Source organism: Argiope bruennichi, chromosome X2, assembly GCF_947563725.1.
Source record: "Argiope bruennichi chromosome X2, qqArgBrue1.1, whole genome shotgun sequence".
NCBI classification, from domain to species: domain Eukaryota; kingdom Metazoa; phylum Arthropoda; class Arachnida; order Araneae; family Araneidae; genus Argiope; species Argiope bruennichi.
In genome coordinates, this window is record NC_079163.1 from 23,757,435 (window position 1) to 23,770,865 (window position 13,431).

A 13,431-nucleotide genomic window follows, 5' to 3' on the forward strand; every position below is an offset into this window, starting at 1 on the left:
ATAGTTTTTGCTATTCCATAGAATACAGACTAAATTCATAAGACAGACAATCCCATAAGATACAGACTTTACTCTATTTTACCAGGGAGTTTTTCTTTTCTAAAGCATAAAAGCTGTGACAGGGTTCTAGTTTGTTCTTTTTATGTTTGACACAGCTCCGTGAATCGTGCTACTTTGTGAGAAAGATTTCGACAATGACCATTATTTGCACTATCTCAAAACACCTTCTGAAGATTTAAAAAGGACTCTTTCGCCGATAATGAAAATAAGTGAAGACATCGAATGAGAGATTACTGGATTTAAGCAGTATCAATTCCTTTAAAAGATTTTTGCACTTCTAACCAAATTATATCTTACATACATGTAGTCCGCCTTTTTAACAGCATAATTTTTATTTGAAATATTTATTCCCTTCTTTTTTAACTAGTGAGATTTTATCTTTTTCAATTTAACTGCTATATTAAATCATAAAAATAAAAGCAATTGTAGCTTTAATTATTTTATTTTGAAATTGAGGGCCGCGATGGCCTGGTGGGAAGGCCTCCGCTTCGGAACCGGAGGGCTTCATGTTCGAGACCTGATTTCACCAAAGAATCGTCTTGTAAGCGGGTATGGTGCACTTTAAATACGTTGGTGCAAAATGTCTGTTCGCTGATGTGGTATGGAAGTTTGGAGAGGTTGGTGCCAGCTCATGTGTCGTCCTTGTCATCTGATTGCGGTTGAAAATAACGAGGTCCATTCGAAAATAGCCCTAGTATTGCTTTAAAAACAGGTCGTTAGTCTAACTAAACTAAACTTTATTTTGGAATTTTCTGTTTCGTTTTTTTTTTTATTTTTTATTTTTTATTAATGAAATACTAAACTAGAAAGAAATTTTTTTCTACCATTCAATTACATTTTCTTACAGAAATAAGCATTTTTCTCGATATGCTGCATTTAAGTACTCAATTTAAGTTAATAATAAGTTCTCAATAGTTAAACTCACAAATAGTCTCAAAATATATAAATATTATTGAGGTGTCTTTAAAGTTATTATGCGAAAACATTTTTATAAACGATGTAGAATGAATTTTATCCAAAGTACTTATGAAGTTTATTTCAAATTTTTCTTTTAATCTTTCTCCTTTAAAGAAATAGGTTCTCGACTTTCGATTAGAAGTCAAGGCATAATAATTTTTGTTTCACCACATTGATTTATGAAAGTTCAGGAGAAATAAATATTGTACCAGGATTTATATGGATATAAAAATAAAAATTTATTCATACATTTATACTTATATAAATATGATAAAAATACATAATTACGGCAGGTACTAAATAATACAATAGAACTTCAAATGATTTTAGTTTTATTTTTAAGAAATATACTTTTTTATCCCCTTTAGTTGTAAACATATCAAGTACTTCAATTAATTTAGCATGTATTTGATCTCTTATGACTTGTGACTGTTTACTAAGAATGACAACCTGGAAATTGAAACCCCATTGTATTGGCAATGATCAAAAATGTTTCAATCAATCAGGATTATTGATAAAAGGTGCTTTTTTGATAATTTCCGAAATTTTTTTGAATATTCAACTCATAATAGCTATCACCTCGGGTCATAAAATGTTTTTTACTTTGTCGTATACAAAATATACAAAGAAATAATATTGTAACGATAAAAAATTCAAACTCAAAATTTTGACGAATCTCCAAGGTTTCAGATTATCCTTAGTCCGAGTATTACATATTTGAAATTATGCCTATCTGGGAATATGATAACGAAACACTTAGATACACTCTCATAGTATTGTGGTTTCAGTTAAGTATTTTCAGTTCCCGACATCCAATAATTTATTAATCAAAATTTATTGAAAAATTTAATAATGGTATCAAATTTTTTAAACGATTAAATAAGGGCATTTCTTTCAGAGTGATAAACAGGAAAATATTGACTGAAATTAACACTGATTTTTTTCACAACGCTTCCTAAGACAGGCGCCTTGGGTATCAAAACTCCCTTTGTCCTCTGTTGCTACGCAACTGATCAGATGTATCACAATCAACAAAGATTACAGAGAAAAGGTGCTTCTTGATGTGGTTTGGATGTTGAGGACAATTTTGGTATGCCCGTCTCACAGTAACTGTTTACTCGGGTCATATCTATAATTGAATTTTCTTTTGGGGGAAAGAGGAAGTACTCTCAGCCTCCGACGTGATAATATACTCCAAATCTATCGAAAAGTTTTAATAATCCGAACAAGTATCTAAAACCGATAAAACGAAATGAAATAACTTCCTGAAATTCGCTCTCCATCTGAAGGAATGAAATCAGAGAATCCTTTCAACGAAGACTCACGACAAATACCAAATGATATATAATGGCCGGAGGATAAGCTTGCCGTTTACAAAAGTGTCATAGAAAATAAAGAAAAAAAGGGAAAAAGTTAAAGGAGCATCAAATAACGATGAACACGAGAATCGTAGACAATTAGCTAGGAATATAATTTCCAGGAAAACCCCCAAGCCAAAGAGTTTACTACTTTATTCTCTTTTGTTTTTGGTGTTTTATTTTCACGGTAAATGCCACGGTGAAAAACGATTTCGATTTTGTACGTGAAACGCAATTTAATGTTTAACAATCCAACTCCATTGAATCCCCGAGGATCTAAATAAAGAGAACGGGAGGAAATTGAAGGTTTTCACATGCGGCGGCTGTTTAAAGTATCGGCAGTGAATGAAGAGAAAAGATTATTTGGTTTTTCCTACTCATGTGGAAACTTTCTTCTATCTTTCAGATAAAATTACTTGGGCGGCAAAGAAATTTCACTTTCGTTTTTGGCTTTGGAAAAAAACACGATAAATTAAAACTCATTAAGTTTTAGAGAAACGATAGTCGCCGAATTAGTTAGTAATTCTTTTATTCGTGTATTTCAAAATCAAATAGAATTCAAGAAAGGCAAATTTAAAAAAAAAATTATAAAATTTATCTGAATAATGGAATGATAATTAAAGAGAGTAATTTAATAAAAAACGAAGCTTAGTCAACAATTATGAATACTAATTATATACTTCCCACTCAATTTTTCATTATGATTTTATTTTGAGTATTTAAAAATGAATTAAAAAGTAATAAAGATGGATTGCAATTAAATAAATTTCATAGATAACAATCGAATATATTTTTTTAACAGAGCAACTCATATTTCTTTGTTGAAGTGGTTTCATGATCTTAACATTTAATTAGAAGGAACGATTTCAGGAAACTTCAATTTTATAGCATTAATACTTAGATATTTTTTCACGATATTTCAAATAAAATAACTCGGACTTGATAAACATTTCATTTTGCTTTTCGGCTTTAGAAAAAAATTCGCGATAAATCAAAAATTATCAAATTTAAGCGAAACGATATTTGTCGAGTTAATTTATATATATATATATATATATATATATATATATATATATATATATATATATATATATATATATATATATATATATATATATATATATATATATATATATATATATATATATATATATATATATCTGTTCATGCTAAATTAAAACAGAATTCATGATAGAATAATTAGAAAAAAAAATCAAATTTATGTGCAAAGCATAAGGATCACTTGAATAAGGAATTCTAATAAAAATCTATTCTTCGATTTTACACTTTACAGCACTTTACATTTGATATCTTTTTACGAATAGTAGGTAGGAATTTAAGAATGAATTACATAAGGTATAAGGTTTTATGAAAACCAAGTGCATTTCACATATGATACTCAAAGCTTTTTTTTAACAAAATAAATGATTTTGAATATTGTTTCTTATGAATGGTAACTGAACATTTAAAAAGGAATTAAATAACAAACAAGGATGTTTTCAAATTAAAAGTATTTTACAGATAATATCCAAACATTGTGTGACAAACTAACTAAAATTTTGTTGTCAAAGCGTATTTTACGATTTTAACTTTTAGTTAGAAGAAACCATTAAAAATATATTATAGCAGTTGCCTTACGTTATCTTCTCTTTTGGATAATAGATGGCGATGCCTGATTAGGTACGCATCCCATAGTGCATTGCGATTGTAATTAGAATGAGATGTTATGCCGTTCTGTTGAGTTGCTCGCGTGAATATCTTGTCTTGTCTTTGTGTTTCTTTAGTGTGTGAATGTAATTATTAACGAAATGTTCCCGAAAACATCCTACTGCTTCAAACTGCTTAACGTCCTACTGCTTCAAACTGCTTAACGTCTTACTGCTTCCTGCACGGATCATAATAATCTACATTTCACCACAATATGTAATTCTAATGTGCTTCTTTTTAGTAACTATCCAATATCACTGCAATTTATAAATTTTAGCAACTATTTGAAATCTTAAATAATTGTTTAATCAAAGAGTATATAGATTATTCAAATTCTTTGAACGTTAGATTTTAAATAATCGATGTAATCTTATTTAAAATCTCAGAACGTTATACTTCAGTTTCTTAATATATAAACGTTTTATATTGAAATTGAAGGATCGTATCTGATAAATATATTTAATATTTCTAATTTACTGCGGAAGTTTTTTCTTATTTAAGCAATAAGATTCAAAATTACTCAAACAAATCTGTTGCTCAATCTGTTTTATTGATGTCTCCTCATTAATTAAACAAATTTAATAAACCATTCTTAAATAGCTGCTGAACTGCTGAATTATTGCTAATTTTTGTTGGAAATATCAAATGCTCGTTTATTAGCGAAATATAATCAAAAGAATCTATTCGCTTATTACAATTATTTAAAAAATATATAAAAAATATTTCAATATTCATCCCAAATATTTATTGATGCTGATACATTCATTTGATAACGATTCGGTTTATTGACATTTCTCATTTAACCGAACATTTTTGAAAATCCACGACAATGCATGTTCTTTATTTCTGAAATTCTGCAATAATTCTTGTTGAGCAGACATTTTTACGTGACTGTTAATACTTATACATTATATGCGTTTGTTAACAGGAATTATTCGATTAAATATTTATTGATGCTAATCTATTTACTTAATAATGATCCGGATAATCCAAATTTTCTAATAAAACAAAGGCATTTTTCAAAACTTCTGATAAAACATATATAATTTTTATTTTTGAAATTCTGTTTAGAATAATTCTTCTATCCGAAATTTTTACCTGCTTATAGAGTCATACACAATTTTTGTGTTATACTTCAAGGATTGAAATGTTCTATGCGAAATAGAAAAGAACATCCCTAGAACTGCGCTTGGATTGAATAAGTTACTAACTTCGGAAACATGAAAAATTATGATGGGAAAACAACTTTTGGGTCAATGGATTCCAGAATCAAAACATGATTTTCACAGAAATATACGCATTTCTTTATTTTTTTCACTTCACATTTGGATGACGTTTAAAAGATTATGTGAATGGCCTTAAAATGGAAAAAAAAGTCATGGAATTGTTTATAAAAAAGAATTTTGGCACGAAAAATAACTTAATGGCAGTGTGTGGAGTTTTTTAGATCTACTGGGATTCGTTATATTATAACTGTTCTCATATTTCTTTCAACTGTTTAAATAACACTGCATAGTTTGCAATTTATTAAACACCAATGAAGGAATTCAGTTATTTTATCATGTTTTAGCATGTATATTTGCAATATGTTTCATTTCCTTGTTTCCTTTGGTGATAGATCCATTTTATAAATGTTATATCATCTACATTGATTTATCAAAACAAATGAAATCTTTGCAACTATCAGAAACGTTTTCTAGAAATCTATTTTTAATGCTTCTGAAATATATTTTAGAATTAAATATCAAGGTTTTATAGTATTATTTTTTTGCTGCCATCACATGTAGAATCAACTGAAAATAAAGAAATTAGATGAATCTCTAATTTTGCTTTGCATGTTTAGAAGTACATTCATCCTTGTAAGTGATGTAACAAACGCGGGACAGGAATTGTTTATAAAATTTAGAAAATTCAATTTACTCTTGAGATGCAAAACAATGCTATTAAACTTTTCATATAAAAATGCCTTTTTTAAAAATAAAAGAAGGAAACGACATCTCATCTGTATTCTAAGTATAGAGAAGATCATGTTTTAACATCCACTCGAGAATTTGAAGAAAAGCTTCCAACTTACTCACATTGTGATTGCATAAGTTGAATATGTATTTTGAACACAGGGAAGGTAACATTGCAACATCCACAAGAGAATTTTAAGAAGAGCTTTCTACCTACTTACATTGTGATTGTAGCACAATACTTTCTCATTTTCGGATTTAATATCCCTGTTGATGTTGCTGTTATGACTTATGGCATTTTACAAGCTCACTGATAGTTATCTGTTAGCGATTTAAGCCGAGTGAGAGACTCTTGTTTTTTCAGTACCTCCAACTAGGGCCAAGAGTACGACTTAGCTACTTCATGCATCATATTCGCTTGCAAAACCCTTTTTTACAGGGGGGGGGGGGCATTCACACACATAGAACAACCATGCCCGAACCGGGACGCCCGAATCATGGGGAAGACGCGCTACTCCTATGCCAGGACACCGGCTTTAATATCTCTATTCTAAATATTTACAAGTAATGAGAGTCAACAATACTATATTACTTCTTAAAAATCATTATTTATCTTTCATAAAATCAGCATAATTTATTTTCCTATTTTAAAACATACTTCCAATTTTCCTTACTATCTGAGTTATACTGCATAGTCATATTTCAAAATAGCCCTGAAGCTATTAAGAATTTTAAACATTGACTTTTTCTATCGAAATTGTCTTATTGGATTATAGATAAAATTAATCATGTATCTGGTGCAATATAGGAAAATCATTGGTTCTTTCGCCATAAACTACTGAATCAAGCTATGATACCTAAGAAAAATTTTCCTACTGCAATAGTTTTATTTCCTCGTACCGTTTCAAAATATTTTCATAAGTAATAACTAGGTGATATCCTATTTAGAGATCCATATGTCTAGACCAATTTAAATAGACTTTATATTAGAAAAATATTTTGTTTCTCATTTTCTTTTCCGAAGAAAGCATTTCTCTAGAACTAATTTAATTTTGCAGCGAGGTGTAAATCTCATTACCTAAAATTTTGTTATGTTGCGGTGTCTAGACATTCCTATTTCATACTTGCCAATTCCAAAAGCGTTTTAGTTTTTTTGAAAAAAAATTAAGCTAATTTTAAAAATCAATTCATTCTCGAGGCTTTTAATATTTTTTTTTTTGAATGTACTTTTTACAACGTTTTTAAAAATAAAAATTTTATTCTAGACATTTTGCAATCAATAATTTAGTCATTTATTTAGTCATTGCACCATGACTGATTTTTATTCTTTCATCGTAATTTTATTCTTTCTATGCAGTTTTATTCTTCCAACGTAATTTTATTCTTCTTATGCAATTAGATTTCTTGGATTTCAAAAACTCGTAGAAACTTATAATTTTGAACTAATTGATCTTTCAAATTCAGTTAATAAAACCAAATGAATTGATATAAACGATTTTGAGTTAAACAAGATTAATAAACATTTATAAAGTTTCTTTTGTTATTTTTAATTATTTATTTGAAAATTCTAGAAAGAGAAACGGCATTTATTTGTATGATGATAAATTTTGAAATCATGGATACTAAGCAATAAATAAATTTGAAATTTGCTTTCCATTATTTTTGCATAAATGCGAACTTTTATGTATAATTCTACTGCATATAATTGTATAATTAATAAAAAAAAACAAATATTTTTTCTCGCTGAAAAATAATATAGTATTTTTATTTGATATCATGACTGATACAATTAAAATTTGGTCTTAATAGCAGCTATAATGCCTTGAAAACGGAGACTACAATTTATTTATGGTGATAAATTGTTGCATTTATGTCTGAGCTTTAAAAATATTCTTTAAATGTATTTTTCCGTAAGTGAACTATAGTAGCTATATTTCTTATAGGTTCCAAAAAATAATTGTTGATGTGAAGTCAATATTTCACTCCAATATTCAGGTAAGCAAAATAAAATGTATAAAAATTAAATTGATCTTTCGTTTAAGCAGAAGAAAATCTTAGGTTTAAATTTGCATTTGAATCCTCTGATTACCATGGAACTCAGATGCCAGGGGAAAATTGGTTACACCTCTAATTAGACTGTTTTATACTTTAAATTGGTCTCCTATTTAGTAAGAAACCAGTAGGATAAATTAGGATACCTAAAAAATTTAGTGTCCATGGCGTAATTGGCTAGTGATGTTTATACAGGTAAATAATCTAACTAAAGGAAGTTTTTAAAAACATACTCGTAATGCGCATAAAAAAGCAGATATTTTTTTAATTACTGTCTATTTTTTAGAATGAAATTTATATTATTATAATTTTTATTCGAAATCATTCACAGATGTAGCCACCAGTATAGACTCAAAATTTATTTTAAATTAAATATTTATTATTTATTTTAAATTAAAATATTTAAGTAGTATAAATTGTTATCAAGAGTATGTAAGAGCTCATTCAGAACTCTACTACATAAGGAAGAGATGGGAAAATCGATTAGAAAATTTCATCTTTAAACTACAAAATAAATAAAACCAAAATATAAAAAAATATGTTTAACCGATCTAAAAAATAATGTAAACCAATAGCCTTTCCTAACCTCAGAGAGAATCAGAAATTGGCCCTATTTCAATGTTTTCATGTTTCTGTCCTTTCATTTTTTTTTTGCTCTATAATATTTTAGTTTTCTTTTATAGATGAATTATTAAGAAAAAATGAATATTTTCCACAAAAAAATAAATGTATTTTGGAATGGATTTCTAAGCATGAACTAATAGTAATAAATTAGTAGTAACGGAATAGTACGCAAAATCTATTCATTTAATACTGATCAAATGCTAAAAATTTGATATTAAAGTTTTCGGTTAATAGAAAGCCATATTTTGAATATCTTTATCAAGAGAGTTCCTCTCTGAAATGACAAGCTACCACTGTTGAGCAGTTAAGCTTAGATAAAAAATTCTTACCAATGGTCTAATGCAGGTGTTCCAAATATTGGGACCCACCTTTTAAAAACCGAATCTATAATGGCCTATTTCATCCCCAGGGCATTATTTTTTTAAAGATCAACAGCGCACATTCTTTCCAAAACAGGGTTTTGAGTTAAAAGCGATTTTTCGTTATGAAAAAACTTTTATCATTTAACATAATAAATGTTTACACAGATGATAAGGATAAGGATGCACTCAAAATGAATGAAATGCTCATAGCAAGAGCAGATCGTGCTCAATTTTTGGTTGCCCCCCCCACCCCAGATAAATCATTCAATGTATATATACATTTCCATCATTATCAAAATTGTGTTATGAACTTAAAAGTCTTCCTCAAGTCAAATAGAAACTCTTTTCGCTATCAACATTTAATTCAGTGTGCACACAAACTGCATTAAGCATTCGTAGTGAAAAGAGTTTCTAACTATATGGGTTGGAGCCTGAACCAGCACTAGTTGGTTATTTGTATATTGCGCATTTTTGTTGTTCTGTTGTTACCATTTAACTTGAGGAAGACTTTTAAGTTCATAACACAATTTTGATAATGATGGAAATGTATATATACATTGAATGATTTATTTGGGGGGGGGCAACCAAAAATTGACTCGGGAACCCCTAACACATGGAGTTGAGATATTGCATTTCTGAGAACATATTTTCCGCATTTTTATTATTCCAAAGCTGGTAGATTAATGTATGCTTTAGAATTAAATCTTTTCTTATCTCGGACACTAAAAGCAGGTAGTCCTCCAAACAAAACACAACTGTGAGTAAGTTTCCTTTATGCCATATACATAGGAGCTAAGTTATATTTTTAACATAGCTAATAATGTATTACACTTTACCTTTATCCAAAGTTCTTGTCTCATGGACCAATGAAGTTACTCAAAACCAAGAAGTATCAGTCAAATGCAATAAACAGCAAAAAAGATAAAAAACGAAAAATTTTATTACACTTTCTTCAGAAAGAATTATTTTTGGATATTTTCTGTAGAAGCATAGGAGATAATGTTTATTTAAATATAAAAAGAAACATCTACAGATTATATTGTCTTTATTATAATAAGCATATCAATTCTGAGTGTCTATTTTTAAGTGTCTCTTTTAAAATGTAGGATTTACAATCAAAAATGCTTGTGCAGACTTCTATGACACGTTTAGATGATCTTGGTTTAGAATAACTTCTTTTTTACATCCATTTCAAATCCGAGCCGAGTTTAAGCATATTAGAAGAATTTATTTTCGGGTAATTAAAACTCACCTTTTCGTTAATGAATTCTAAATATAACAACATAGAAAACTTACTCCACTTAAAAGAATAATCATTATCACCAGGCTTTGTCACTTGCGAAGAAATCTACTGGTCTTGATGATCCTTAAGTGAATATGGAAAGTATTTCAAGGAATGAGAGGCATTTTTGAAAGTTTGGTGGGAAAAAAAAAACTCTTTCTTAATTGTTATTTTCATTCGTCGTTTGCGTAATAATGAGTTTTGAGAGCCTTGTCTCTAAACTGAAAAGCTGGATACTGTTCTTAATTCTTTGTGGTCTCTCGTAGTGAAATGGTTCCTATTAAAAGAATGATAATTTAAAGAAGTATCCTTGTAGGCATTAGCATCACCTTAAACCATCGTTGTTTTAAGTAATATTTAACGTTTGTAGCAAATGAATTCAACTGACTGAGTTTTAACTGTGAACGCATTTCCCGCTCGATGTGTTTTTCTTTTTATTCCCTCGTGCAGCAAACCATTCATCCAATCATTTATGGAGCATCATAAATATTAATTTGCTGTTCAGATTGTTTCTTTTTCCGATCTTTTCCTGTTTCATTTTATTTTTCCTCCGCATGTGTTTGTGTTTTTTTTTTATCTCGGTTATGTTAATTATTAAGATTCGTTGATACGTATCAGTATTATAATATTTTGAAAGTAAAATACCTTTTTTTGACGATTCCATATAGTTTACACTGCTTTTTTTTCTTTATCATAAATTTTAACATTATTTTTTGCACTTAATGTTGCAATGGAATTTTTCTTTCAATTAATGTTTTTTTTTTCTTTGCTGTTTTTCGAGCCAAGCAGACGCTGCTTTAAAAAATATATATATATAATTTATTTTTTACTTTAGTTTTCAAAAGGTTGAAGGTGAAGAAACATGCAAATCAATTTAGTTTTGTTGTTCGTTATTTAGATATAATAAATACTTTACACTTTCAGTTTTTTATGTTCTTCTCAATTTGTATTCATATTGCGCATATTCTTTTTATTTGTTGTGGATAATCTATTGCTATAAATAGTACTTTTTATCATGAAGAAACTCATAACATGGTAAAAATTTATTCAAATTATTGAATAATTTACGATGAATATGCATTAGGAGGTTTTATGAAAAATGTTATTTTGAAATTCAAAATTCGATTTCGATAAAAATTTGTCGCTATGTTTACATAATTAGCGAAATTTTTTTAGTCAAATTGAAAAATATTCAGGTTTTCCGGAACGAACTTGAATTTTTTTGTGAAAAAAGTAGATTTTTTATTTGTTTTAAAACATTAACTGGACAACATTTTCAAAAACAAAATTGTAATTAATTAAAAGTAAAAAATTCGTATTCAAATCGTATAAAATTTAGGTATACCGGATTAGAAGTAAAATTATTGATTTTTACAAAATAAAGGTCTATTTTTGACGATTACATTTGTTTCTAGTCTTCTTTTTTATTAACAGATTTCTTGCTACCATATTAATAAAAAGCAATTAAAAATTGAAATTTCTTCACTAGGCTCATCTTATGTTTTATCATATGAAATTAAACTTATTTTTAGAATAAAAGAGCTAACTAAAAAAACTTTTATACTAAAATTTGTTTTTAATTTAAGCTTTTATTGAGAAACTAAATAAAATCTCAAACTAAAAAGAATTTTATTATAAAAAGATTACAAATATTATTCAATATTCAAAAATATTTTCTAATTATTCTTATAGAAAGTAAAGTTTTTTTTATGTTAATCCCTAGAGTGTTTTAGTTGAAAATATGGAATGTTGTTTCATTTTAACTTTTGACGATGTATTTTTTTTTCGTCCAGCAAATTTGATGTAAGAACCTATTTAGTTATGTGAATTCCCAAATGTGCTTAGTAACTTGTATGATCTTTTTTCACAATCATTTCCACTGTCTGCAATTACGAAGGAATTTTTAATTCTTTTTTTATTAGTAATATCTGTTTCCTTTTAACTCTGGAAGATGTATTTTTTTATCCAGAAAATGTGATGTAAGAACCCATTTAGTTGTGCGAATTCCCAAATGTTCTTAGCAGCTTGTATAATCTTTTTCACAATCATTTCCACTGTTTACAATTGCGAAGGAATTTTTAATTCTTTTATATTAGTAATATCTGTTTCCTTTTAACTTTGGAAGATGTATTTTTTTGTCCAGCAAATTTGATGTAAGAACCCATTTAGTTGTGTGAATTCCCAAATGTGCTTAGCAGCTTGTATAATCTTTTTCACAATCATTTCCACTGTTTGCAATTGCGAATGAATTTTTAATTCTTTCATATTAGTAATATCTGCTTCATTTTAACTTTGGAAGATGTATTTTTTTTGTCCAGCAAATTTGATGTAAGAACCCATTTAGTTGTGTGAATTCCCAAATGTGCTTAGCAGCTTGTATAATCTTTTTCACAATCATTTCCACTGTGTGCAATTACGAAGGAATTTTTAATTCTTTCATATTAGTAATATCTGTTTCAGCGATCAGTTCTAGATCTTTGATTAATTATGAGAAATGGATTCGTTACCGTTGTAGACTGCCAATTACTGCATAGATTCATGTGGTTTCATACCTCAAAATTCTCTTTGCTGTAAATTCTGCTTGATGAACTTTTATAATCTATTACTGACCATATATTTAATAGTTTTTCTTGAGTCATGCAATATGCCAAATACAGAATTTTTTTGGATATACCCTAATAGTTTTTCTCTGTCGAGTTGATAAAACAATAGCCTTTAGTTCTTCTTCTAGGTATTCGAGGCATTGCATTAACTTAAAATAATTTGTGATACATAAATAATTCTTGGTTATCGTTTTATAGTAAGTTTTCAGGAAGCTTAAACTTGCATCATAAATTTTGCCAGATTTTTCAATTGCAATGTTGGATCAATTGGGGTGATGTGTAAACATAAATTCAATTTGTCATAATCATTTGCCAATGTATAATAATAATATATCTCATCGCTAGCCATCTTATATGGGAGATGTTTTCCAAGATTTAAGCTTGCCAACTCTTGGAAGCATTTGCCTCTTTAGTTCAGGATGACATATACACTAGAGATATTTTTAGGGTCTGTGCTCAATTAATCTATTC

At 28.3% G+C, this 13,431-nt stretch overlaps 1 protein-coding gene across 3 annotated transcripts in view; it reads left to right on the forward strand.

Moving 5' to 3' along the window:
- The window catches only part of LOC129961007 (glutamate-gated chloride channel-like), a 154,327-nt gene that overhangs the window by 57,056 nt on the left and 83,840 nt on the right, over nt 1-13,431 (forward strand). The window contains exon 2 of one of the 3 annotated variants that reach the window (XM_056074799.1): nt 7,981-8,032. The exons of the other annotated variants lie outside the window; for them this stretch is intronic. The gene's annotated coding sequence lies outside the window, so the exon portion shown is untranslated. The remainder of the gene's footprint in view (nt 1-7,980; nt 8,033-13,431) is intronic. 3 annotated transcript variants of the gene reach the window in all.